A 27,213-nucleotide genomic window follows, 5' to 3' on the forward strand; every position below is an offset into this window, starting at 1 on the left:
TCCAGAACGCTCTTGAAACCAACACTGAACAATTGTGGCCAGGTGACATGACGCTTTGCCATCCATAAAAATTCTATCATAATTTGCGAATATGACGGCTATGAATGGCTGCAAATGGTCCCCAAGTGGCCGAACACCCAGAGGACCCAGTCTGTTCCATGTAAACACACCCCACACCAGTAAGGATCCACCACCCGCTTGCTCAGTGCCTTGTTGACAACTTGCGACCATCGCTTCGTGGGGTCTGCGCCACACGCTCTTATCAACTGAAATCGAGACTCGACTGAGCAGGCCACGGTTTTCCAGTCGTCTGGGATCCAATCGATGTGGTAATGTTCCCACGAGAGGCGTTGCAGGTGACGTCGTGCTGTTAGCAACCTGACTCACATCGGTCGTCTGCTGCCATAGCTCATTAACGCCATATTTCGCCGTGCTTTCTTAACATATACGTTCGTCGTACGTCCCACATTGATTTCTGCGGTTACTTCAGGCACTGTTGCTTGTCTGTTAGTACTGACACATCTACGCAAGCGCTGCTCCTCTCAGTTGTTACGTGAAGGCCGTCGGCCTCTGCGTTGTCTGTGTGAGAGGTAATCGTGTAATGTGGTATTCTCTGCACACTCTTCAACTGTGGATCTCGGAATATTGAATTCGGTAACGATTTCCCAAATGGAATGTGCCATGCATCTAACTAACTACCATTCCGCGTTCAAAATCTGCTAATTTCCGCCGTGCGGCCGTAATTACGTCAGAAACCTTTTCACGTAAGTCACCTGAGTACAAATGACAGCGCCGCCAATGCACTGCCTTTTTATACCTTGTGTACACGATACTACCGCCCCTGTGTATGTACACATCGCTATTCCATTAATTCAGTCACATCAGTGTATTGAGAAACTAAAACCACTCTTAAGACCAACGCTTCGACAGTATTTTCAGCGGTCCTCTTCAAGGCGACTAAACTGCAGTTACCTTGGCTTCGCCAGAACACAACAGTTCACTCAATCTGAAGATGAGCGCTGAAAGGGCGGTAGAAACGTAGGTTTTAAAAGCTGTTTTAGTTTCAAACTAATACGGACTAATGGCCACAGGGTATTATTAAAAATGCATCAAACCAGTCTTCAGACTGAAGACAACAACAACAACAACAACTAAGTGATTGATCTTATCAAGCAAATTGTTGGAAAAGCATATTTTGTTGACGACGACCTACATAGGGAGAAACGATCATAAAAATAAAATAAGTGAAGTAAGAGCTCACCCAGAAAGACATGGATCTTCGTATTTTCCCCGTGCTGATCGAGAGTGGAATAATACAGAATTATTGTGAAGGTGATTCGATGAATTCTCTGCCAAGCAATGAAGTGCATCCATGTAGATGTAGATGTGGATGTAGAAGGGATCGATTGATAGGACATATTCTGAGACATCAAAGGTCACCAATTTAGTGTTGGAGGAAACAGTTGGGGGTGTTAATGTAAAGTAAGACCAAGAGATGAACGGAGTAGGCAGGTTCAAAAGGCTCTAGGCTGCGGTACTTACTCGGGGATGCAGAGGCTTGCACAGAATAGAGTAGCATGGAGAGATGCATCAAGCCTATCTTCGGACTGAAGTCAACAACAACAACAACAACAACAACAACATCAGTAACGCCAACAACAAGTGGCTTTCTGTGGCTATATCTTCTAACTTAAAGGAAAATCCGCAACCCGTTTATCGGAAAGATTATTACTTACTAGTAAATTAACAATAAACAGAACTTCTGATGTATAAAAACGAAGCATGACATATGGCTTCTATGATATTAAACGGAAATTTCTCTTATAACTAAAATGTTGTTAAATTGTAAAACTCCCTTCGAAGCTCGGGTCTAAAAATTATCGAAAATTCTTCCCCAAAATAAAATATCATGCAAAATTAAAGGATTTACAAGTCTACTAATCATTCAGAAAAAGTCTTCCTGGTAACTAAAATGTTTATGGAAACCACGCTGCCAAAAAAAAAAAAATTGTACATCTAGAAAGACGACGTCGGTTTTAATCCTATGACCGCATATGCCATCTGGGGATAGTAGACGTACCGATAATTGATTCAACGTCGTCCGCCAACAGACAGCTCAGTAGCAGAGCTACCAGAGCGTTATCCGTGTCTACCCTTTAATAGGAATACTTACAGCAAGAAGGCTCAGCGTGATGGAAACGCGTGTAGCAAGCAGGCACTCGTGCTTCTTACAGCCAACTGAGCGAGTTTGCAAGGATTCAAACTGCGGCTTTTCGAGTCCTTTCGGAGAAGTGCCACACAAGTTCTACGATCTGCGCCAGTTGTGCAACGATGCTAGTATCAGTTGTCACGTGGACGTCCTCACACCACTAGACGAGGTTCTGGACGTCCACGCAGCACAGACGCCCCCCAGGATCGTCTTATTGTAAGGGCAGCAGCGGCAGATCGCACAGCCGCTACAGCACAGGTAAGAGGGCTTGGGAGCCCAGATCCGTCAACACGAACTGTTGCGAAACGGGTGTTAGCAGTGGGTCTGCGGGCAGGCACACCTCTAACCCGTCTTCCACTCACGCCACAGCATCGACGTGCACGGCTCGACTGGTGCCCTTAGAGGAGCACTTGCAAGATGTAATGGCTCGCCGTAGTCTTCAGCAATGAAAGCAGATTCTGCCACACGCTCCCTTCCCATTAACTACGTCTGATCGGCTCTTTCTCTCCCACCGTCCTTCCTACGTCACCATCCATAACACTGACTCATACACCTTTTCCCCCTCCGCCGGTGTGCCCCAAGGCTCCGTCCTCTCCCCCCTTCTGTACCTTTTGTATACGGCGGACATGCCGCCACCGTCACCCCCCCGTCCACCTCCTCCAGTTTGCCGAAGACACCGCCTTCCTTGCCCTTGCCCCCACCCTGCAGCGCTCCCAACACCTTCTCCAATCCCATCTTGACCGGTTCACTGCTTGGTGCAACCAGTGGTTGCTCAAGGTCAATCCCTCCAAAACCCAGGCGATCATTGTAGGCAAAACCACCCCTTCCTTCCGCCTCCTTGATTTCTATCTCACCATGGCCGTACTATCGCCCTCACTCCCACGCTTAAGTACCTTGGCGTCACTCTCGACCGTCGCCTCTCCTGGACTCCCCATCTCCGGACAATCCAAGCCCAGGCATGCTCCTCAAGCTCCTTTCCGGCCGTACGTGGGGTCTGGACCCCTCCACCATCCTCCACACCTATAAATCCCTCATCCGCCCTATCCTTTGTTACGCCCATCCAGCCTGGATCTCCGCCCCCCCTACCTTTTATAAATCCCTCCAAATCCTTGAACACCATGCTCTCCGCCTCGCCTATCGCATCCGTCTCCCCTCCCCCACGCGGATCCTGTATGATCTCATCCCCTTCCCCCACCTCCTCCTCTTCCTTGAAAGGATACGGATCCTGTACACCTCCCGCAAACTCAATCCTCCTTATCCGCTTGTCTCACCACTCCTCTCCCACCCCCACCCGCTGCTGCGCCTGTATTCCCACGTCCCACCCGGTCTCCATCTCTCCACCCTCCTTACCCTCTCCCAAGGTGGCTTCCGCCAGCTCCCCCTTCCTGATGATGTCCTCCTCCCCTCCATCTACCCCTCCTATCAACTTTGATCCTCCCCCCACTTCCTGTGCCCTTTCCTTTAGGCACCCTCCCTCCCTTCTCTTCCCTTCCCTCCTCTTTCCTTTTCCCCCATCCCTTCCTCCTCCCTTCTTCCCCCGGGCTTCCCCTTCCCCTTCCTCCCTTCCCCCTAACTCCCCTGCCCTTGGCATCTGCTCTCCCCTCTCTCTCTCCCACCCCCCCTCCTCCTCTTTTGGCAGGTCCCTGGACTTGTACACGGTTAGTGAACATTCGCGCGCGGGAGATCAATGCCTCGTGTCCTGTGTGTGTCGTCGTTTTGTGCTTCAGTGGTTCAGTGTTATTCGTTTTTGTGCACCTACGTTCACGTGCGACAATATTCGTCTCTGTAGAAGTGTCTGAACAAATTTTATCTTGGACTCTACGCCCGTGAACGGCTCCATGTATTTGAAAATGTGTTTGTCTCCGTTTCTATGTCCACCATGTTTTTTTCTCTCGATGTCTTCATTTGTATCTTGTGTGTTCTCTGAGGCCAAAGATCGGCGTAGCATGCTGCTGCTGGCCTGCCTGTTAACAAGTTTGGAAATAACAATAAAGAAAAAAAAATACTGATTGCTCTTTCCTTTCCCCCATCACCCGTCCTCCGCCCCTCTTCCCCCGGGCTTCCCCTCCCCCTTCCTCCCTCCCTCCCCCTATCGCCCCTGCCCATGGCATCTCTGCTCTCCCCTCTCCCCTCTCCATCTCCCTCTCCCACTCCCCTTCCTCCTCCTCCTCCTCTCTTGGCAGGTCCCCGGACTCGCACACGCTCAGTGGACATTCGCGCGCCGGAGATCATCGTCATCAGTGTCTCGTGTGTGTGCCTTCGTTTGTGTTTAGTGTTCTTTCGCCGTCACGCCACCACTGTTCACGTGTGCCGTCGCAGTCGTCTATGTTTTGTGCGCCGTGTCAACTAGTGTTAGTGATATTTCTCGTCCAGCGTGAACGGCTCCATGTTTTTCGTTTTAGTGTCTACAGTTTTTGCCCGCCATTTTGATTGTATTCACTGTGCCACCTGTATGTAATACTTATTGTACCACTCAAGACTGAAGAGCGGCGTAATATGCTGCTGACAGCCCGCCTGTGTGTAAGGTGATCAAAATCACAATAAAGAAAAAAAAAAAGAATTTTACTGATTGTATCTCTCTTTTCATTTTACATCGTATATTTATCATTGAAGACTATGTGTATGCTTACAGAAGCGACAACTGCCGAGCTTGCGACACCAACATTTTGTTGTACGGCAGTTTGTTTTGAACAGTAGCGCTGTTGACAAGATAGCTGTTGTATATACTATAATTTCCATGTGTGTGTGATGCCGGTACTGATTTTGTGTTTAGCATTTGATGATGCCACTATGGCTCCAGTATATTTGGACATGTTTTTTTATAAAACAGGTATGCCTCGTCATCTTTAAAGCGCATAATTTTAACTTATTAGTCAGTAATATTTTTCGTCAAAGCCTGTTTTGTTTTAAGCGTCGGACAGTCCAGTAGTTGTAATTGTGTTTTTTCCTATATTTTGCTGCAGATCTGAAGATGGTCATTGTTGACCAAAACTAGTAGTCTGAGGACCTACAGGTTTGTGGCCATAAACGTAAAATAAAAGAAACTTCTATTAATACATTTATCCCATTATGAGACATCACGGTTAATGCCTTTGTGGAAAAATGTTTACGGTTGGCTACGGAACCACAGACGTGCACCTCTTTGTCCATAGCAAATCGACGGGTACGAATATTTTTCTTCAGGGATCCAAAAAATATGGAAATCTCTTGGGGAGACTGTATGGAGGATGTGGTGTTTCCCAGCGAAACTGCTTCAGCATAATTCAAACTACAGGCACGCCAGCTCCGAGGGAGTCATGGTGACCTTTTCCTTTGACTCGCTGTTCATTGACTTTCTGGAACTCATTGACTTTCTGGAACTGGGCTCCACGTTAACGCACCTTGCAAAAACTGAAGTGCGCCATCAATTCTAAACGCCCAGGAATGTTAACTGACGGCATCATTCCGTTATAGGATAATGCCTGACCACATGTTGCTGTTTCGACTACGCTGCAGAAATTTCGCTGGAAGTCCTTATACATCCTCCATAAAGTCAAGATCTTTCCCCATTCGATTTCATTATTTTTGGAGCTCTGAGGGAAGACAGTCATGGCCGTCGATTTGCTTCGGACGAAGACGTGTACGCCTGGATACAACCATGGCGTCGTAGTCAACATTTTCCATGATCGAATTGACTGTCTTGTGTCATGAGATAAATTTATTAACAGTTGTGGCTACTACTTTTTTAAATAATGAACAGTTTGCTTACTTTTTTCCGTCGTCTCGTTTTCGTTTGACGTCCCTTATAATATCTCATTCTAAAGTTAAAATCCGTTTGGAGATTAGAAATGTTCTTGGAAAATAAAGTCTTTTTGTATTTTAAAATTTTATTGAAGCAGGAAATAACGAGGGTCGTTCAATAAGTAATGCCCCACATTTTTTTTTAAAACAAAGCCATTAATATACATAGAAAAATGTCCTTGTTGATGCTTCACATCTGATGTACGTTTTGTGTGCTGGTGAAGTTTCGAACCGTTCTGGCATATGGCAGAGCCGTAGTACAGCGTCAAAATGGCGTCTGCGTAAGGCTAACATTACAAGCAGCGTGCTGTTATTGAATTCTTGTGCACAGAAAAAGAAAGCGTGGTGAACATCCATAAACGTTTGTTTGCAGTGTATGGTGATGTTGCAGTTGATAGGAGTACAGTTGGGCGATGGGTAAAGAAAGTTACAGCCTAAGGAGATGCAGAAATAGAGCTCCATGATCAGCCACGCTCGGGACGTCCTGTCACAGCCACTGCTCCAGACATGCTGAATCGTGCGGATGCCATTCTTCGTGCCGACTGACGCATCACAGCTCGACAATTGGCTCTACAGTTGTCAGTCAGCATTGGAAGTACATCTGCAATGACCGAGACTCTCGGATATTCAAAGAGGTGCTCACGATTGGTTCCACGAATGCTCACAGCGGACCACAACATGCAAAGAAATGCCATTTCATCTGAATTGTTGCAGCGATTTGAGACCGACAGAGAGGCCTTTCTGTCAAGGATCGTTACGGGGGACGAAAGATAGGTGCACTACTTTGCGCCGGAAACAAAAAGGCCGTCCATGGAGTGGCATCATACCATTCACCACAAAAGAAGAAATTCAAGACAACTCCCTTTGCGGGAAAAGTCACGGTGACAGTCTTCTGGGATTATGATGGCGTCATTCTCGTGGATGTGATGCCAAGAGGGTCAACCATACATTCAGAGCCATACGTGAAGACTGTGAATAAACTCAAGAACCGTTTCCAATGTGCTCGATCGGACAAGAATCCAGCAGAAATCTTGCTCCAACACGATCATGCACGCGCACACACAATTTTGAGAATCCGGGAAATTGTACATCATTGCCTCATCCACCCTACAGTCCAGACCTGACACCTTCGGACTTCCATCTCTTTGGGCCGCTTAAAGATTATCTACAGGGAGCACAGTTTGAAGATGACGAAGTATCAGTCATGCAGTGAAAACATGGCTACACCTACAGGACAAGAGTTTTTACTAGCAGGGTATACATGCTCTTTTGCAACGTTGGCGTACGGCCATATAACGTGATGGAGACTACGTAGAAAAACAGGACATGAACAAGATTTGTTGATGAATATTCTCACCAGATTCTGACTGTTAACAATAAATATGTTCCGAGAAAAAAATGTGGGGCATTACTTATCGAACGACCTTCGTATCTTATTAATTTCCGGGTGGAGCTATGAGAAGATAATTAAAATCAACACAGGATCCCTGATGTGAAAGAAAAGGACGCACGTTTCATCCACCGAAAAACATTTTTTGTTGTTAGTTCAGTGGAATTTACAGCTCAGTCGAACATCCTTCTGCCGGCCGTTGTGACCGTGCGATTCTAGGCGCTTCAGTCTGGAATCGCGTAACTGCTACGGTCACTGGTTCGAATCCTGCCACGGGCATGGATGTGTGTGATGTCCTTAGGTTAGTTAGGTTTAATTAGTTCTAATTTCTAGGCGACTGATGACCTCAGAAGTTAAGTCGCATAGTGCTCAGAGCCATTTGAACCATTTTTGAACATCCTTCTACATCGGGAATTACTGTGCACGCTTTGTCCACGTTGCCACCAAACTATTTCGTTTTTAACTGTGAAGATGTTTAAAATTCCCAGGAAAATATGTACAAGAACCACGAAGAAAAAATAAGAGTGGAAAAACCGAACGAAGTGCTCGGATCGGAAAAGGGTGCAAGACAAATACGTAGCCTTTTGCCCCTATTGTTCGATCTATACATAGAAGACACATTGACGGAAATAGTGTTATGGAGTGGGATTAAAATTCAGTGTGAAAGGCTATTGACGAAAAGATTCGCTGATGACATTCCCACGTGCCGTGAAACAGAGGAACAATTGCAGAATCTATTTAATGGAATGAACAGTCTAATGAAGACACTGTGTAGATTGAGAGTAAACCGAAGAACAACGAAAGAAATGAGGAGTGACATGAAATTTTATCTGATTGTTTTTATTTCTGGATTTTAACTACTCTTGCTTTACAAGTCCCGATCATAGAGGCCAGCATATTAAATAATGTATGCAATGATGTGAACTGACAGCATAGTTTCACTAGACCAGATCGCTTCATTATTTGGCGTTTTGACAACGTGAAATTTTAATTACATGTATTTATGAAGAAAACTGGTTTACATCCGTCAAAGGTCGAATAACACCACCTTTCGTTGGAACTGGTTGGCTTCTTTTTCGTATTCATTTACTAATCTCCAACCGTTGCTGAAGCGCAGCCATGTTCAAAATAGAATCACAGAAACTGGAAATGATGTAACACATCGAATGAACATAAGAAATTTCACATAATATAATTATATTGCAACCGTTTTCGGTGCTCCATCTTCAGGCCTTATCTGACAACATGTATGAATTGGATTCTGTAGGATAGTGTAGAAGCTCAACTCACACACAATTTCCCATCATTGCCCAACACCTATGAACAGGTTACCACAGAATACTACAAATGCGATGTTGTGTTGCAGACACACTCCACTCGTATACACGATCTCTCAACAGTGGCCAACATCTATGAACTGGCTTCCGCAGAAAATACTGTAACAGCGATGTTGGGTTGTAGACACAAGCCAAGCCAAGACAGAAACGATTTCATGGGTCGTGTATACGATTGGAGTCCACCCTCTCAGTGTCAGTTAAGGCCTGAAAATGGTTTATTGAGTCACAGGAACTGTTTGCAATATACACTGAAGCGCAAAAAACTGGTACAGACACGCGTATTCGAATAAAGAGATATGTAAACAGGTAGAATACGCCACTTCGGTCGGCAACGACTGTATAAGACAAGTTTCTGGCACGGTTGTTAGATCGCTTTCTGCTGCAACGAAGACAGTTTATCAAGATTTAAGTGGGCCTAACGGGGAGAGTGCCAGAGATAAGTCCCTGCAGTTACACTATCTTCTGTGTCCTCGGTGGTTCAGCCTCAGTCAGATAGAGCGTCTGCCATTTAAGCAGGAAATCCCGGGTTCGGGTCCCAGTCGGGGAACACATCTTCAGCTGTCCCCGTTGATATTTATCAACACCTGTAAGCATCTAATGGTCTGGATTTCATTGTAATTTAAAGATTTAAGTGAGTTTGAACGAGGTGTTATAATCGGCGCACGATCACAGCATCTACGAGACAGCGATGAAGAGGGGATTTTCCCGTACGACCATTTCAGGAGTGTACCATGAATATCAGGCATCCGGTAAAACATCAAATCTCCGACATCGATGCGGCCGTAGAAAGATGCTGTAAGACCGGGACCAACGACAAGTGAAGAGAATCGTTCAACGTGGCAGAGGTGCAACCTTCCTGCAAACTGCTGCAGATTTCAATGCTGGGCCATCAACAAGTGTCAGCGTGTGAACCATTCAACGAAACACCATCGATATGGGCCCACTTGTGTACTCTTCATGACTGCACAACATATACACTACGTGATCAAAAGTGTCCGGACACTCCCAAAAACAAAGGTTTTTCATATAAGGTTCATTGTGCTGCCACCTACTGCCAGGTTCTCCATATCAACGACCTCAGTAGTCATTAGACATCGTGAGAGAGCAAAGTTGAGGCGCTCCGCGGAACTCATGGTCTTCGAACGTGGTGAGGTGACTGGGTGTCACTTGTGTCATAAATCTGTAGGCGAGATTTCCACACCCCTAAACATCCCTAGGTCCACAGTTTCCGATGCGATACAGAAGTGGAAACGTGAAGGGACACTTACAGCACAAATGTGTACAGGCCAACTTCGTCTGTTGACTGACAGAGACCGCTGACAGTTGAAGAGGACGGTAATGTGTAATGGGCAGACATCTATCCAAACCATCACACAGGAGTTACAAACTGCATCAGTATCTACTGAAAGTACTATGACAGTTAGGCAGGAGGTGAGAAAACTTGGATTTCATGGTCGAGTGGCTGATCATAAGCTACACATCGCGCCGGTACATGCCAAGCGACACCTCGCTTGGTGTAAGGAGCGTAAACATTGGACGACTGAACAGTGAAAAAACGTTGTGTGGAGTGACGAATCACGGTACACAATGTGTCGACCCGACAGCAGGGTACGGCTAATGCCCGGTCAATGTCATCTGCCAGCGTGTGTAGTGCCAACAGTAAAATTTGGAGCTTGTGGGTTATGGTGTGGTTGTGGTTTTCATGGAGGGGGCTCGCACTCCTTGTTGTTTTGCGTGACACTATCACAGTTCAGGCCTACATTGATGTTTTAAGCACCTTCTTGCTTCCCACTGTTGAAGAGCAATTCCGGGATGGAGACTGCATCTTTCGACACCATCGAGCACCTGTTCATAATGCACAGCCTGTGCCAGACTAATTACACGACAGTGACATCCCTGTAATGGACTGGCCTGCACAGAGTGCTGACCCGAATCCTATAGAACACTTTTGAGAGGTTTTGGAACGCCGACTTCGTGCCAGGCCTCACTGACCGACATCGATACCTCTCCTCAGTGCAGCACTCCGTGAAGAATGGGCTGCCATTCCCTAAGACACCTTCCAGCACCTGACTGAACGTATGCCTGTGAGAGTGGAAGCTGTCATCAAGGTTAACATGGAGGGCGCCACGAACTTGTAAGTCATTTTCAGCCAGGTTTCCGGATATTTTTGATGACATAGTGTAGCTTCACGCCTCGCCTGGGTCCGTCAACACCGGCACTGGATGACTGGAAACATGTTGCCTGGTCGGACGAGTCTCGTTTCAAATTGTATCGAGCAGGAGGATGTGTACGGGTATGGAGGCAACCTCATCAATCCATGGACGCTGCATGTCAGCAGGGGACTGTTCAAGCTGGTGGAGGCTCTGTAATGATGAGGGGCGTGTGCATTTGGAGTAATATGGGACTCCTGATACGTCTAGATACGACTCTGACAGGTGATACGTACGTAAGCATCCTGTCTGATCACCTGCATCCATCATGTCCATTGTGCATTCCGACGGACTTGGGAACTTCCAGCAGGACAAAGCGCCACCCCAAACGTCCAGAATTGCCTCAGAGAGGCTCCAGGAACACCCTTCTGAGTTCAAACACTTCCGCTGAGCACCAAACGCCCCAGACGTGAAAATTATTGAACATATCTGGGATGCCTTTCAACGTGCTGTTCAGAAGATATCTCCACCCCCACGTACTCTTACGGATTTATGGACGACCCTGCAGAATTGATGGTGTCAGTTTCCTCCAGCACTACTGAAGACATTACTGGGGTCCGTGTTGTGGCACTTCTGCGTGCTCGCGGGGCCCTACACGATATTAGACAGGTGCACCGTTTCTTTGGCTGTTCAGTGTAGTAAATTAACATCACGACTGCTGTAGGTGTTCCATTTTATTGCGTAAGTGAACTGCTGAAGTCTCCCAGACCATCAATCACAAGTATAGACGTACAAAAAACAAAACAAAAAATTGTGGTCGTTCGTCTTTCGTCAGTATGAGATTCGGACTGCAGAGGCGTAAATCCTTGCGGGGCGCTGTCTCAGGGGGAATGGTGGAACAGGCAGGTGACACGATGCGAAGAGAACAGAGGCTGTGCAACTGCTGGCCGTATTGGGCAGAGCAGGTAAGGCCATATACGGCCGGCGGCGTGCCGCAGCCACAGCCTGCGCCTTCTGCCTTGTCCCCGCTCAGGGGCCACGGCTGCCGTGTATCTGGGCCGTCTGTCTGCGCAGAAACGGTCAGTCGCACAGTAGCGGCCTCCAAGATGCGTGACCAAGCGAACCAGGATTGCCCTTCGAAACCTTAATTGTGATCAAGGATTTGTGATTTACTTTTATTTGCGCCAGACGAGTACTATCTTCAACAGTTTTATGCTGTGTGAGCGGGAAACACCAGCTCTCCACTGTTTACGGTCCACCATGACCTGTTCCTCCCTGTTGTGCAGTTTCCTCCCTCGGCTGTTGCAAATGGGATATACGTATTATGTTGTGAAAACCATCGACCGCTGAGCCCCGGCTCGCATACTGGAGGAAGAAAATTGTCTAGTTCGTATTCATAGCCGCTATTCACTGAGGTGACAAGCGTCGTGTGATACCTCCTGATATAGTGTCGGACCCTCTTTTCTCCCGGCATAAGGCAGCAGCTCGACCTGGCGTGGACTCAACAAATCCTGGAAGTTCCCTTCAGAAATACTGAACCATTCTGCCTCTACAGCCGACCATAATCGCGAAATTGTTGCTGGTGCAGAATTTTGTGACCTCTCTATCATGTGCCATAAATTGTCGAGGGGATTCAGGTCGGGCGGTTTGTATGGCAAAATCAGTCGCTCGAAATGTCCAGACTGTTCTTTACACCGGTGAGGTGCGCCACTTTGTCATTCATAAAAATTCCATCGTTGTTTAGGAACATGAAGTCCATGAACGATTGTAAATGGTCGCCAAGTAGCCGAACATAACTATCTCCAGTCAATGATCGGTTCAATTGGACCATTCCATGTAAACACAGTCCACACCATTATGGAGTGTACGCCTGGTTGCACACTGCGTCGTTGACAACTAGGGTGCATGGCGCTGTGGAATCAGCGCCACACTCGAACCCTATCATCAGTCCTTATCAACTGAAATCGGGACTCATGTGTCCAGGCCACGGTGTTTCAGTCGTCGAGGGTGTCGATGTTGTCAGGAGCCCAGGAGAGGCGCTGCAGGCAGTGTCGAGCTGTTAGCAAAGGCCCTCGCGACGGGTGTCTGGTGTCAGATTTCGCATGTCCTAACGCAAATGTTCGTCGAACGTCCCACATAGATATCTGCGGTTATTTCAAGCAGTGTTGCTTATCTTTTAGCCGTCACAACTCTACGCAACTCTGCTCTCAGTCAATAAAAGAAGGCCGTCGGCCACTGCGTTGTGCGTGGTGAGTGGTAATGCGTGAAATTTGTTATTCTCGGCACATTCTTGACACTGTGGATCTCGGAATATTGAATTCCCTAATGATTTCTGAAATGTAATGTCCCATGCGTCTAGCTCAAGTCACCATACCGCGTTCAAAGTCTGTCAATTCGCGTAGTGTGGACATATTCACGTCGGAAACCTTTGCACGTAAGTGACCTGAGTACAAATGACTGATCCGCTAATACACAGCCCTTTTATACCTTGTGCACGTAATACTATCGCCATCTACAGAGTGTAAATTTTAAGTTGACAAACCAGAATAACTCGAAAAATAAGCTTCACACGAAAAAATGTGTAGAATCCAAAGCTGATTATTTTCGAGAGGGACATCTGCTGGTGCTAAAATTAGACCGCCACCCCAGCATTTGTTTTGATTCTTGGTAGTTGGCTCTGTAATTCAAGAGAATCCATGTTCTCATTTTTGCGTGGAAAATGGTTACGGATAAATAAAAAATACTTATTTACTTCGTAAATTTTGATTCGCTAAAACTAAAACTCTCCCTCTTTCCCAATAGGGTGGGGTTTGAGAGAGAGGAATTAGAGTTTTACAAATGTTGACCCAAATATTAACTTTGCCGCAGATTCGGATAAGTTTTGTTTGTTTCGTGGGGGTTCCCATTTGAAATTTTAAAGTTGCCTCCCACCTCACCCCCAGGGGCCTGGGGTTGCGGGCTAGGGCTAATTTTAGCACCAGCAGATGTCCCCTCCAAAATAATCAACTTTGGATTCCAGACATGTTTTGTGTGAAGCTTATTTTTCAAGTTATTCGTTTGTCAACTTAAAATTTACACCCTGTATATATGTGCATATTGCCATCCTGTGACTTGTCACCTCGGTGCATGGCGATTGTCTCTTATTTCCTTGGCTACTGTCACATGCTACTTAATGCCTACTGCGCAGTAGAAATAATTTTGTGTTTTCGAGTCTGCTAAATGAAATTCTCGTATATTGCAAAGACGTTTCAAGTTGAGGTACTAAATTGATCCTCCAGAGGGATGGAACATTCGCAGATGGTATCAACAGTTTTTAGGCACAAGATGTGTATTTAAAGGAAAGAGTCGTGGCCGCCCTCGTTTTCGATGAAAATGTCGCACCAATTCAAACCGCTTACTAATGTAGTCTTACAAAATCAACTCGTCGTTGCAGTCGGGAGTTACAACTGCCTACAACAACTATTTGGCATGGTTAGAGACGTCGCTTGATTATGAAACCGTACAAGTTACAGGCTCAACGTCATGATACAAACGGAAACATGTTGCATTTTCTGACAAGCTTCAGAATGCTATTGACAATGATAACACTTTCGAACAACGCATCGTCTTAAGTGATGAAGCAACTTTCCACCTTAGTAGGAAAGTAAACAAGGACAATGTTTGAATTTGTGCGCTACAGAATCCATACGCACACGCTAAACATGTACGAGATTTGCCCAAAATCAACGTGTTTTATCCGATGTCCCAGCCTTCTGTTTACCGCCCATTTTTCTTTTATGGAAACACGGTTATCGGGCAGCAGAATGTTGTTATATTACAAAACTTATTGTTTCTGAGGCTGAATGAGGATAACTTCGGTTTTCAAAAAGTCGGGGCAGCCCCTCACTGGAGTCGCCAAGTGCGTTAATATCCTAACGAAACTCTACCGAGCCATTGGATAGGTTGTCAAACAGCCGGCAACTTAGCACTTCTCAACTGGCCTCCCCGGTCACCACATTTGACGCCATGTGGCTCCTTTCTGTTTGTTTAATTAAGGAGAACTTTTATGCACCAACGCTACCACAGAAACTAGAAGAGTTGGAGACCCGTACCCGTACTGACAAAACATCAATGACGATGGACAGACTTACCCGAGTACGAGAGGAATTCGAGTATCGATTTATTATTATTGTTCGTGTCGCTGGTGGAGGACATACTGCATATCTGTAACCTAACTTGAGACATGAGTAACGTGTCTCAAGTTTCATGGTTGTGTATCTTATAATAAGTATAGGCATTAAAAATACGTATATTCTTTTTGAAACACCTTCAATTTCATATCGATTATCGATTCTTGAAGCTAAGTCGATCGTGACAACACACTCTTTGCTCTAACCGATAATTATATCGAGCGATTTCCAATTTCTTCTGACTTACACGTAAGAAAGAGGGCCGTCCAATAAGTAAGTTTACTGTTTTATTTTAATGGGAAATAAACTGTTAGAGGAAGAGAGTTGCATTAACAATGACAACTTTGTAATGCGACTACCTCCTGGGGGCTGGCAACTGGACGCTCATCCATCGCAAAGATCTCGACAGACCATCTTCACTTCCGCAACGTCTGTGCAAGAAGGTTGCCACGTTTGCTGAGTGATGTCCACAAACAGCAATGGACAAATTCGCGCAGAATGTTTCTAAAAATGCTTCAGAGAGACGGAGATTTGCTCTTCAAACGGCTTGTCTCTGGGAATGAGACGGGCGACCGTCATCCGACTCCTGAGGCAAAACGTCAGGGCATGGTTTGAAAGAAACCTAGCAAACCCACCCATCACCCCCCCCCCTTCCCCCAAAAAAAGGTTACACATTCGACAGGTAAAATTATAGGAATTATCTTTTGGAATTATCATGGGATGTTTGTCATTCGCTACCAGCTCCACAACACTACAATGGGTGCACAACACTACTGTAGTTTCCTGAGGAATCCGTGAGCTGCCATCAGAAGAACACGACACTGGATTGGAAAACTTGTATCACGTTATCAAATACGTGCAGAAAAAGATGGCGTCTACGCGAGGCACACATCTGTAGATTGATTATTTTTGGCAACTGGCTACCACTTCGACTTTGCTGACGCTACCTTGAACAAATGCACAACTGTCCGTGATATGTTCGCGTTGGAGTATAGTCCTGTTAACGCTTTGCAACTGGTTGCTAAAGACGGAGTATTATTCTTTAAATTATCTGGGAGTAACCATCCGGAGTGACCTAGAATGGAATGACAGTTCAGTTGTAAGTCCGATCCTAAGAGGCCCCACGGCAGAGTGGGAACCTTAGCATGTTGGACTAATAACAGAGGTTGAGAAGAATCAACGAAGGGCGCCACATTTCATCACGGGACTGTTTAGCATGGACGAGAATGTTACAGAAATGCTTAACAAGCTCCTGTGGCAGACACTTAAAGTTTAATAAGCCCAAGAGCTTGGAGAAGATTCTCTGGAAGCACCCGTGGCAAACACTAAACATTTAGAAAGCCCGAGAGTGCTATGGAGATGTTCCACAAATTCCACTGGTAGGCGTTAAACGTTTAGCAAGCACGAGAGTGTTACGGACATCAAAGACTGTAGCGGCAGACGCTACATGTCTAGTAAGAGGAATACTATTACGTCGGTGTGCCACGAACTTCATTGGGAGATGCTGCACGAGAGATGATGTGTGTTACAGAGAAGTTTACTGTTAGAAGGCCAAGTGCTTACATTCGAAGAAGAAAGCGAATCAAATTACTTCCTCCTACATATATCTCGCGAAATGATCACAACGAGAACTTCAGAGCTCATATGGGGCATGCACTAGCGGGAAGGGGTGCAGGAAGTACCCTCCACCAGACGTGGTAAGGTGGCTAGCGGAGTGGAGATATAGATACAGGAACATCTGTGATAGCGTGGTCGTATTAATGTGCCATCTTAACACGGGAAATGATACTGGCGACAGCCACTAAAAACCGTTCCGACGAGTTAATATTGATGGCTTAAGGCGTATATGCTGATGTCAATAAAAACTAAGCACTGATTTCGGATAATTAGTTACTTGTCCCAAAGTACTAAGTTTCGGGTCTTCTACAATCTTAACAGGTTTTCAATTAAAAGTACGGGTCATCATCTAATCACTGGATGAACGCTATATAACAGATATATAGCAAAATCATTTGTTGTCTATATTAATTTTATTTTTAATTATCCCCCAGATATATCTCCTAAAAATTCTGTCCAGCATTTCCATCCTGGTGTTTTAGTGCCTTACTGCGTGCTACGTAACTGGTGAGTCTTGGCTATTCTTTCTGTTTTCCAACGTCAAGTCACATGTCATTTTCACTGAAAGGCGGGAGTGACGCATTTTGCTATCTTTCTGCGCAACGTGTACGTTCCGTTCTGTACTTAATCTTTCCATGTTGTGTCCATGACGCGTAAATTTTATATTGTCCTATACGGGTTTGAGAAAAACCTGTTGTAAGGTTCTCATACGTTTTCTGCTATTGTAAAGACTTTTCTGTACTGGGACAAAGATGATTGAGTGCACTGCACGAGTAGTGAATAAGATCCTTGACTCTGCGTTTAGTTTTATCTGTGGTTGACTTGTTAGTCAGTCAGTTGTTCAGCGCTGGGGCATTCTTATTTGAGGCACAGTAGCGGTCAGACGAGTTTTTCAGAGAATGAGATCTGTTGTTTGTGAAGCTGACAGAAACTATCTGGAATAATTTATTATGGATATGAAAACTCATTTATAATACTTTCTTGTTCTTTATATTAATGGGGAAGATTTTAAAGGAATTTGAAAGGTATGTTTCTAGTTTCTTTGTAATGAGAGAATTTTGTAATCGTTAGATTCTTCTTTTGTTGTTCAGTTTTTTTTGTCAGTAACCAGAGTTTAATTTCTGAGAAAAGATTTTCTTTAGGATAAAACCCACCTTCATGATTGATGACGAAGTTGTGAAGAGTTTGTTGTGTGTTCAATGCACCTTACAGCACAGGCAGCAACAGATTGTATCTGAAAGCAAACAATTTAGTGTAGATTATGTATCTTTAGCTGCTGAATCTGCTGACTTGTATTTGCTTTCGAGAACGTTAGTACTCCAGACACAAAAACAACATGCCAAGGAAGTGGTAAGTCACTTATTTCAGGGCTGATCTCACCTTGCATTCTTATGCAAATCGTGTGCAGACAAGATTGTCAGGTGTCGTGTTGACTAGCACACTAACTTTCAGTGAACAGTCTTGGTAATCTCAAACAGTTATTTTCTTCTGGGTAGAAAAGTAATTTATTTTTGTGGATATTCCAAGTCAAACTGTGGACTTCGTATCACGCACCGTTCATGACGTACTTCGATACAGAGACTTAGTTATATAGTTTTCATTGAAGAGACAATTAGTTTCTTTTGGCATTTAGTCAGATTAACTTTTTTTATTTCAAATTCTGCAGTTGATCTATAAAGCTTTATTTCGCGACACTGTTCACGTGCGCAGCACAGGACCAATCAACAGTCATTTGGTCAGCAACTGAATACAGTACTTAGAGTACACGTTAAATGTGGAGAAATTTTTTTTTAAATCTCTATATTCAGTTTGCTCACATATAGCCATTTTTATAGAAAACTGAAATTGTAACCATAGACAGGCTAAGCGCTGTACCAGAAAAGAATTGCTAATCTGGCATCAGAATACTGACTGTTTGACCTTAAATTATTCGTCTGATCGTAAAACCTGCAGCTGTTGTATGAATACTTTATTAATGCCGATTTTATGTTTGTATCGTTCGTACAATAACTCAGTAGGGTCATCGTCGTACATTATTCGAAAGTGAGCACCATTTGGGGCATTTGAAAAGCTAAAAATAAAGAAAAGGCAATAAATCGATTGCCAAAAGTGGGGTTTCCTGTGAATATGTACATACAGACCAATCGCCTCAATTTAAGCAAAAACTTGCGACATAACACCACTACTGACTCAATAAAACAAAATGCTCATGCTGACGGGAAGACGCACTTAGTAGGAAATGTTTAGGAAACTTGGACGGATAAAGATAATTACAGTTTACTGCCTTGACCTGTCTGGGTGATTTCCTTGACTCTACTCGAGCAGATAGCGAATGTGTCCAACAAACAAACAGTAAGTCACACCACATGCAACTGCGCAGTTTATTACTCATCTGGAAATAGTGCACTGTCATCGCTAACTTACCTACTGCTCATTTGCTAATTTTTTAAAATTTACGACACATTTTAATAATAACAGTAACATTTTATTAAAAAGGAAGCAGACTAGTCACCTTTCTTCAGCCATAAAGTCCCTAAGCATACAAGCTACTATCGTGTTTACGACACATTGGAGAGACTTCATTTCTTTTTCTATTTTCCCTCCGGCTTAGTTTGTCAATTGTATGTACAAATTTACATTTCAAGAAGACGCCTGACGTGCAAATGCGATTCGCTGCAGATTACATTCATCTAGCTTGTTACTTACGTACGTACTTCCTCTTTGTCTTGCAGAGGAACATCTAGTTGAAAAATGAACATCGGAATGGAACTAAAATCGATATATGTGATGTGCATATACAGACAAACAAATGATTACAATTGCAGAAAAATTGGATGATTTATTTAGAGAAAGATCTTCACAAAATGAGGAAGTCAATAACAAATTTGTCTACTTTTAAAAGCAATTATTGGGCTTGGCACTGATTGAGGAAGTTGTTGGATGCCCTCCTGAGGGTTATCGTGCCAAATTCTGTGCAACTGGCGCATTAGATCGTCAAATTTCAAAATCCCGAGGCGGTTGGAGGGACCTGTCCATTCTCAATAGGGGGGAAAGTCGGCGACCTTGCTGACGAAGGTAAGGTTTGACAAGCACGAAAACAAGCAGTAGAAACTCTCGCCGTGTACGGGCGAACGTTATCTTGCTGAAAGGTAAGTCCAGCATGCCTTGGGATGAAGCGCAGCAAATCGGTGCTTACAATGTCGTCGAAGTACAGCTGTGACGTAAGGGCGCCGCGGATGACAAACAAATGGTTCCCGCTATGAAGGGAAATGGCACGTCAGACTATCACTCACGGTTGTTGGACCACATCACGGAGGACAGTCAGGTCGGTATCCCACCGTTATCTGAGGCGTCTCCAGAGACGTCTTTGCTCGTCACTGGGACTTAGTTCGAAGCTGCTCTCATCAGTGAAGACAATTCTACTCCAGTCAATGAACGACCTTACAGCACGGCAGTACGTCGACGACATTTTATGCCTCGTTTCGATACTGTTCATGGCAAGGCATCCTCGGCTTACATTTCAGCAAGATAATGCCCGCCCGGACACGGCGAGAGTTTCAACTGCTTGTTTTTGTGCTTGTCAAACCTTACCTTGGCCAGCAAGATCGCCAAATATTTCCCCAACTGAGAACGTTAGGAGCATTATGGACAGGGCCCTACAACCATCTCGGGGTTTTGACGATATAACGCACCAGTTGGAGAGAATTTGGCACGATGTTCCTCAACAGGAAATCCAACAACTATATTAATCAATGTCAAGCCGAATAACTGCTTGCATAAGGGCCAAAGGAGTACCAACGTGTTACTAACTTGCTCAGTTTGTGAAGTGCTTTTTAATGAGCAAATCATCCATTTTTTCCGAAATTGTAATCATTTGTTTATCTGTACATGTGCATCACATCTGCCAATTTCCGTCCCGCGGAGATAATCCTTAGTGGTGCGTCGGTTTTTTTTTTTTTTTTTTCTTAGAGGTTTTCTCAGCAAGCAGTTGGGATTTTTGAAATTGAACCACGTGACCTTCCATCCATGACGCTACCAGATGATGGGTGCCCGATCTATGAGGCAATCTTGGTCTCATCTCGGAGCTTTTACACACTGTGCTTCTCACGGACCACCGTATTAAAGGTGTTCTGGTGATACTTCTATTCGGAAAAACCTCAGCCGCCAGTGTCAACTACTGTGGACGACAGCGTGCTGATGACAACTGTTGTCCTCCGCTATAAAACGGATAATCGTATAAACGAATCACAGAGCAGAAAATAACGTCGTGAGCAACATATACACATGATCGGCCATGCCTTCGAGAACCACCATCCGGCTTGGGATTAAAGGGTCCCTGACACATAACTTACCTCCGCTCAACATACGGCACAGCGCACACACATTAGCAGTGCCACAAGAACACCTCACGTGGCGAAGCATCCTACTTTGCCAAGAGAGCAGTGTTCATGTAGGTCGTGGAGGGATTTTACTGTGCTAGGTATTTATATGGGATGAAATGTAGCCTTTGATACCTATGCCATCGTCTCTTTACGGCAAGCAATACAGAATTTTTTGAATTTGAATTTATTGTTATAATAACATATTTTACAAATCATGCCGTTATGGTATATAGGTTAAATCTGTCTACAGTCATTGCCCATATTTCTGTAATTTTAGGATTAGAGTTTCAATAAAACTTGACGTTCTGTATGTTGCCTGCTAATTGTATGTGTTATCCAGATCTCTTACCTTCCGGTTGTCTCAAATCAGTCTTCCTAATTCAAGAGAGTTTAAAACTGGCTTCAAAATTTCGGGCAATTCTGGTACCTACAATACAATACCGATACATATTTTTTAAAAATGGATGTAAGTGTGTGTGTGTGTGTGTGTGTGTTTTCCACAGCTTCTCCTAAATAACTGGAGCGATTTCAATCAAGGTTGTTACACATATCCTTTACTGTCATACAACAATCGCTGTGGGTATAAGAACTACTTACCTTATGTTGGTCGGGAGACATGACGTCATAAACAATGATATGTGTGAAGAACTGTCGCGTCATGCATGAAGCTTTAATACATTTATTCTTTACTGTTGAGACACTCGTGCAGTCGAAATGAGTAACCGTCTATGGAGCTACGAAGATGCGTTGCCGTAGAGACGTTTACAAAGTAGCGTTGTAGACACGCGAAGCAGGTGTGCCCAGCTAACAGAAACTGTCCGGGATCAAGTTTCTTGTTTTGGATGCTGTACTTAAGCACTTGTACATTATGCATACTTCTTTGTACGAGTTTTTCATAATTTCAAAGTTATTTCCACAAAGACATGGAAATGAAATTTTCTTCGATACTTCGGTAAAAACACAGTTAAAATCGGCGAAATGGATATCTGGGCAATGCCGGGTTCGTTAGCTAGTAAGTTACTAAACATATGATGACTCAAAATTGAATGAAGTGGGGGGGGGGGGGGGGACTCAAAGGAAATGATGGAACTAGCAATGACGCCATTTCAAAATGATCACTACCCTCTTCACGTTTCATTATGAAATAAAAAGAGAAGTCTTTCCTAGTCTTTTGTTTACGCGTTCGCACCCTACTAAGGATGACCTGTGCAGAGGCCCATTCTTCCAATGTTTTGGAAAGGCACAGTGGTGTCACATCATGAACATCCTAATGTACACTACTGGACATTAAAATTGATACATCAAGAATAAATGCAGATGATAAACGGTTATTCATTGGACAAATATGTTATACTAGAACTGACATGTGATTACATTTTCACACAATTTGGGTGCATAGATCCTGAGAAATAAGTACCCAGAACAACCACCTTTGGCCGTAATAACGGCATTGAGTCAAACAGAGCTTGGATGGCGTGTACAGGCACAGCAGCTTCAACGCGATACCAAAGTTCATCAAGAATAGTGACTGGCTTATTGTGACGAGCCAGTTGCTCGGCCACCATCGACCAGACGTTTTCAATTGGTGAGAAATCTGGAGAATGTGCTGGCCAGGGCACCAGTCGAACATTTTCTGTATCCAGAAAGGCCCGTACAGGACCTGCTACATGCGGTCGTGCATTATCCTGCTGAAATGTAGGGTATCGCAGGGATCGAATGAAGGATAGAGCCACGGGGTCGTAACACATCTGAAATGTAGCGTCCACTGTTCAAAGTGCCGTCTGCTTTTGTTTTGAACGGCCCGTGTCGGTTGGTCACAGCCAGTGTGCTCTCTGCCGCCGTTGGATGAGCAGCTGCCAGCAGAAAGTCGTATACTCTTAGCTCACTTATTTGTTACATAGTTTAATTAATTTCTTTGTGTGTTTTTGGTACTTGCATTGTTTAACTCATAAATTTCGGGCGTATTATAGTATTTGAGAGTTGTAGCATCGCGTTTTAGTACCTGAATACTGTAAATTCGCGTAGTCGTCTGTCTTCTGTTTCTGTTTTGAACGGCCAGTGTCGGTTGGTCACAGCCAGTGTGCTCCCTGCCGCCGTTGGATAAGCAGCTGCCAGCAGAAAGTCGTATACTCCTAGCTCACTTATTTGTTACATAGTTTAATTAATTTCTTTGCGTGTTTTTGGTACTTGCATTGTTTAATTCATAAATTTCGGGCGTATTATAGTATTTGAGAGTTGTAGCATTGCGTTTTAGTACCTGAATAGTGTAAAATCGCGTAGTCTCCTTCCGCCGCCGAGCAGTGTGTCAGCAGTGCGCAAGTAGTAGCATTACTGCATATACTAGGCAATCTTGTATTTTAATAACCGTTTAAATTTTGTGTCGATTTGTTTGTGCTCTCTGTACATTAGTTCAGACGTTCTTTGCACAATAGTTTTTAGCATGGATAGGGACTGCAACTGCTGTGTTCGGATGCAGGCTGAGTTGGCATCGCCGGCCGCGGTGGCCGTGCGGTTCTAGACACTCCAGTCCGGAGCCGCGCTGCTGCTACGGTCGCAGGTTCGAATCCTGCCTCGGGCATGGGCGTGTGATGTCCTTAGGTTAGTTAGGTTTAAGTAGTTCTAAGTTCTAGGGGACTGATGACCACAGCAGTTGAGTCCCATAGTGCTCAGAGCCATTTGAACCATTTGAGTTGGCATCCCTTCGCTCCCAGCTTCAGGCTTCGATCACACAGCCTGAGGCTGTTGCCAATGGGCATCACTGTGGGGGTCCGGATGGGGGTTTATCGGGGACGGCCCGCTCGTCCCACGCATCCCCCGATCGAGATACGACTGTGGCTGCCCGGGATACTGCCCACATTGAGGCTGATCCCTCACCTGTGGTAGAGTGGGAGGTCGTCTCGAGGTGTGGCAGGGGGCGAAAGACATTCCGGAGGGCTGAACGGAAGGCCTCTCCAGTATGTCTGACGAACCGGTTTCAGGCACTGTCTCAGGCTGATACTGATCTTCGGCCGGACATGGCTGCTTGTCCTGTTCCAGAGGCTGCCCATCAGTCTGCATGATCCGGGCGGTCGCAGAGGGTGGGCTTACTAGTAGTTGGGAGCTCCAACGTTAGGCGCGTAATGGGGCCCCTTAGGGATATGGCAGCAAGAGAGGGGAAGAAAACCAATGTGCACTCCGTGTGCATACCGGGGGGAGTCATTCCAGATGTGGAAAGGGTTCTTCGGATGCCATGAAGGGTACAGGGTGCACCCATCTGCAGGTGGTCGCTCATGTCGGCACCAATGATATGTGTCACTATGGATCGGAGGAAATCCTCTCTGGCTTCCGGCGGCTATCTGATTTGGTGAAGACTGCCAGTCTCGCTAGCGGGATGAAAGCAGAGCTCACCATCTGCAGCATCGTCGACAGGACTGACTGTGACAGAGCCAAGTGGAGGGTCTGAATCAGAGACTGAGGCGGTTCTGCGACCGTGTGGGCTGCAGATTCCTCGACTTGCGCCGGTGGTGGGGTTTCGGGTTCCGCTGGATAGGTCAGGAGTCCACTACACGCAGCAAGCGGCTACAGGGTAGCAGGGGTTGTGTGGTGTGGACTGGGCGGTTTTTTAGGTTAGATGGTCTCAGGAAAGTACAGAAAGGGCAACAGCCTCAAAGGGTGCGGGGCAAAGAGAGAAAATGCGGGGACCAAGCAGCAATCGGTATTGTAATTGTAAACTGTCGAAGCTGCATTGGTAAAGTACCGGAACTTCAAGCGCTGATAGAAAGCACCGAAGCTGAAATCGTTATAGGTACAGAAAGCTGGCTGAAGCCAGAGATAAATTCTGCCGAAATTTTTACAAAGGCACAGGCGGTGTTTAGAAAGGATAGATTGCATGCGACCGGTGGTGACGTGTTTGTCGCTGTTAGTAGTAGTTTATCCTGTAGTGAAGTAGAAGTGGATAGTTCCTGTGAATTATTATGGGTGGAGGTTACACTTAACAACCGAGCTAGGTTAATAATTGGCTCCTTTTACCGACCTCCCGACTCAGCAGCATTAGTGGCAGAACAACTGAGAGGAAATTTGGAATACCTTTCACATAAATTTTCTCAGCATGTTATAGTCTTAGGTGGAGATTTCAATTTACCAGATATAAACTGGGAAACTCAGATGTTTAGGACGTGTGGTAGGGACAGAGCATCGAGTGACGTTATACTGAGTGCACTATCCGAAAATTACCTCGAGCAATTAAACAGAGAACCGACTCGTGGAGATAACATCTTGGACCTACTGATAACAAACAGACCCGAACTTTTCGACTCTGTAAGTGCAGAACAGGGAATCAGTGATCATAAGGCCGTTGCAGCATCTCTGAATATGGAAGTTAATAGCAGTATAAAAATAGGGAGGAACGTTTATCTGTTTAGCAAGAGTAATAGAGGGCAGATTTCAGACTACCTAACAGATCAAAACGAAAATTTCTGTTCTGACACTGACAATGTTGAGTGTTTATGGAAAAAGTTCAAGGCAATCGTAAAATGCGTTTCAGACAGGTACGTATCGAGTAAAACTGTGAGGGACGGGAAAAACCCACCGTGGTTCAACAACTAAGTTAGGGAACTACTGCGAAAGCAAAGAGAGCTTCACTCCAAGTTTAAACGCAGCCAAAACCTCTCAGACAAACATAAGCTAAACGATATCAAAGTTAGCGTAAGGAGGGCTATGCGTGAAGCGTTCAGTGAATTCGAAAGTAAAATTCTATGTACCGACTTGACAGAAAATCCTAGGAAGTTCTGGTCTTACGTTAAATCAGTAAGTGGCTCGAAACAGCATATCCAGACATTCCGGGATGATGATGGCATTGAAACAGAGGATGACACGCGTAAAGCTGAAATACTAAACACCTTTTTCCAAAGCTGTTTCACAGAGGAAGACCGCACTGCAGTTCCTTCTCTAAATCCTCGCACAAACGAAAAAATGGCTGACATCGAAATAAGTGTCCAAGGAATAGAAAAGCAACTGGAATCACTCAACAGAGGAAAGTCCACTGGACCTGACGGGATACAAATTCGATTCTACACAGAGTACGCGAAAGAACTTGCCCCCCTTCTAACAGCCGTGTACCGCAAGTCCCTAGAGGAGCGGAAGGTTCCAAATGGTTGGAAAAGAGCAGAGGTAGTCCCAGTCTTCAAGAAGGGTCGTCGAGCAGATGCGCAAAACTATAGACCTATATCTCTGACATCGATCTGTTGTAGAATTTTGGAACATGTTTTTTGCTCGAGTGTCATGTCGTTTTACGAAACCCAGAATCTACTCTGTAGGAATCAACATGGATTCCGGAAACAGCGATCGTGTGAGACCCAACTCGCTTTATTTGTTCATGAGACCCAGAAAATATTAGATACAGGCTCCCAGGTAGATGCTATTTTCCTTGAATTCCGGAAAGTGTTCGATACAGTTCCGCACTGTCGCCTGATAAACAAAGTAAGAGCCTACGGAATATCAGACCAGCTGTGTGGCTGGATTGAAGAATTTTTAGCAAACAGAACACAGCATGTTGTTATCAATGGAGAGACGTCTACAGACGTTAAAGTAACTTCTGGCGTGCCACAGGGGAGTGTTATGGGACCATTACTTTCCACAATATATATAAATGACCTAGTAGATAGTGTCGGAAGTTCCATGCGGCTTTTCGTGGATGATGCTGTAGTATACAGAGAAGTTGCAGCATTAGAAAATTGTAGCGAAATGCAGGAAGATCTGCAGCGGATAGGCACTTGGTGCAGGGAGTGGCAACTGACCCTTAACATAGACAAATGTAATGTATTGCGAATACATAGAAAGAAGGATCCTTTATTGTATGATTACATGATAGCGGAACAAACACTGGTAGCAGTTACTTCTGTAAAGAATCTGGGAGTATGCGTGCGGAACGATTTGAAGTGGAATGATCATATAAAATGTATTGTTGGTAAGGTGGGTACCAGGTTGAGATTCATTGGGAGAGTCCTTAGAAAATGTAGTCCATCAACAAAGGAGGTGGCTTACAAAACACTCGTTCGACCTATACTTGAGTATTGCTCATCAGTGTGGGATCCGTACCAGATCGGGTTGACGGAGGAGATAGAGAAGATCCAAAGAAAAGCGGCGCGTTTCGTCACAGGGTTATTTGGTAACCGTGATAGCGTTACGGAGATGTTTAGCAA

Source organism: Schistocerca cancellata, chromosome 8, assembly GCF_023864275.1.
Source record: "Schistocerca cancellata isolate TAMUIC-IGC-003103 chromosome 8, iqSchCanc2.1, whole genome shotgun sequence".
Classification (NCBI taxonomy): Eukaryota; Metazoa; Arthropoda; class Insecta; order Orthoptera; family Acrididae; genus Schistocerca; species Schistocerca cancellata.